General features: G+C 45.6%; 1 protein-coding gene across 4 annotated transcripts in view; it reads right to left on the bottom strand.

Annotated features, from left to right (window-relative positions):
* Positions 1-2,500, bottom strand: part of tyn (trynity) — a 115,938-nt gene that overhangs the window by 74,499 nt on the left and 38,939 nt on the right. For 3 of the 4 annotated variants that reach the window (XM_070131249.1, XM_070131251.1, XM_027362654.2), the window contains exon 1: positions 614-931. The exons of the other annotated variant lie outside the window; for it this stretch is intronic. The gene's annotated coding sequence lies outside the window, so the exon portion shown is untranslated. Of the gene's footprint in view, positions 1-613; positions 932-2,500 lie in introns of those variants that run through there. 4 annotated transcript variants of the gene reach the window in all.

The following is a 2,500-nucleotide window of genomic DNA, read 5'->3' as shown; positions in this document are numbered from 1 at the left end:
GTGAAATGTTTTACCCGAAGCGGCGTTCGAAAAGAAAAAATGTTTTACATTTGTTATTACGAGAATGTACAAGAGCGTATTTCTTATTCTTCTTTTCTGAATAAGATTCTGCAACTGACTCTAAAAAAGGTTGTATCCTGTATTTACGTTGGTGCGTTTGGTAGGATGTGTCTCCTTTAGACTGACTGTGATTCATTCCAGATACCGGAAGAGTGTAGATTCATTCATTCTCTCTCTCTCTCTCTCTCTCTCTCTCTCTCTCTCTCTCTCTCTCTCTCTCTCTCTCTCTCTCTCTCTCTCTCTCTCTCTCTCACACACACACACACACACACACACACACACACAATCAATATATATATATATATATATATATATATATATATATATATATATATATATATATATATATATATATATATATATATATATATATATATATATATATATATATACAACTTGAGTACCGTACTCTGTCTGTAAAATGTCTCTTGATTTTTACTTCAAGTCCCAAAGTGAAAATATCGTTCAAGAGAATCAAGCCAAAAAGTCCAGTTGTATCCCCTTCATTTTCCGTCGACAACCTGAAAATTCGTTGAAAGTCCGAGCGGCTTACCTTTCCTCCGTCAGGCAGCAAGTCCAGGCGTAAGTCTCCTTAATCCCGGACTGTCTCGCGTGTTCTAATTTTTATTTAGATTCGGCGATCACTCGAGTCATCCGTGAACTTCGACAAAACACAAACACGGTCACAAAGTCTTCTTGGAAGAATAAGACTGAGTTAAATGAAGAAGAAATAAGAGCTTGGTCGTCGTCGCACCGAGGAGTCCCGCGTCGAAGTCGTCAGCGAAAGTCGTCCTCGCCGAGCAGAGTCGTCGCCGGCGGAGTCGTGGAGGGGAACGTCCGTACAGCGTCGCGTCTGGAAGCTGACTGATGGCTGGCGACGGCCGCGGGAACACCAAAGCCCCTCCGCCAGGCCTCGCTGCTCATGTGGGGCCGCTGCGGACACCCCCACCCCCCCAAATCCCCCCATTATTTCCCCCCCACCCCCCACTTTGGTCCAATCCCCCCCCTTCTTGTAGTTCCCCCCCTCACTCTTGGTGTCTCTCCTCTGCTTGTGTCTCCTCCTCCCTCCCGTCCCTCCTCCTTCCCTTGTACTCCCCCTCCTCCAACCCCCCCCCCATCCCTCCTCTTTCACCCCTTCTCTAGTTCTACCTTCTTTTTCTTCCCCCTTCCTCTCTCTCACTCTTACTCCTTCCCTTTCGTTTTCCTCCTCCCCTCCTTTGGTTCTCCCTCTCCTTTCTTCTATCTCCCCACCTCCTTCACCTTCTCCCCGTCACCCCCTCCACCTTCCCCTCCCTTCACCCTCCCCCTCTCCTTCCTCCTTTCCCCCGACCTCCTTCACCTTGCCGTCCTCCATTCCACCTCCACCTTCCCCTCCCCCACTCCATCGCCACATCCACCTTCCCCTCCTCCCCCTCCCCTCTCCCTTCCCCCCTTTACCTCCTTCCCCCCCTTTACCTCCCTCCCTCCACTCCTTCTACGGCAGATGTCCGTTCTCCGCGACCCAAGAACGCCGACATTCGCGCAAGATTATGATACGGTGTGAAGGTCTTCCGTGGTCTGTGGAAATCGTCCCCAAGGTCCTTTTACCGGCGATCCGACCTCAATTTCATTATCCGAATTACGTCCTAAAGTGTACTTTCTTGTCCGATTTTATGCGGTTATGTTCATTTCTCTGGCTAGATTTTTTTTTAGAGATTATTGATTATAGAAGGGCTGTATGTTTCTGTCCGAAGCGAGGTTTTTTTTTCTCTCACGTAAATATATATCGATATATATATAAAAGTGGAAATATTAACATGCAGTGAATCAAAATCTTTGCTTTACGTAAAAAAGAAGCTTTAAGCCTTTTATCACAAAGAAATTAGGAGGTTCATATAGATTCGAGAAAAAAAAATGCAAGGGAGAGACACACACATACACACACAGTGAGAGAGAGAGAGAGAGAGAGAGAGAGAGAGAGAGAGAGAGAGAGAGAGAGAGAGAGAGAGAGAGAGAGAGAGAGAGAGAGAGAGAGAGGAATCCTCTTGTCTAATGTTAAATTTTATTAAGAGTATGTAGTTATTTTTCATTCCATTCATATTATAATTTTTATCCCTGTATCAACTATCTATACAAAACAAACTCCTTATGCTCACCATTATCCTCACTGTAAAAAAGATACTAATTTCAATAACTAAGTAAGGCATTTCCTCTCGCCCGCCATCGCCCCCGCCATTAACTTCAAATCTTCACTCTTCTCTCTCTAGCACCCGCCCTTAACCTTATTCTAAGTCACTGGTCATTGCATATTTATCGAAGTCAATGTACCTTATCTAAGTCACAACAGCCCAAGTCACCGCATCTCCACCTAAGTCATGCTGCCTGAACCGGACTGCAACTGGTTCCGGACTTGCGAGCAAAGACTACTTGTCCGGGACTTCGCTTGATGTGAAATTTACTC

This window comes from Penaeus vannamei, chromosome 16, assembly GCF_042767895.1.
Source record: "Penaeus vannamei isolate JL-2024 chromosome 16, ASM4276789v1, whole genome shotgun sequence".
NCBI classification, from domain to species: Eukaryota; Metazoa; Arthropoda; class Malacostraca; order Decapoda; family Penaeidae; genus Penaeus; species Penaeus vannamei.
This window is presented reverse-complemented; position numbering and strand designations above follow the sequence as displayed.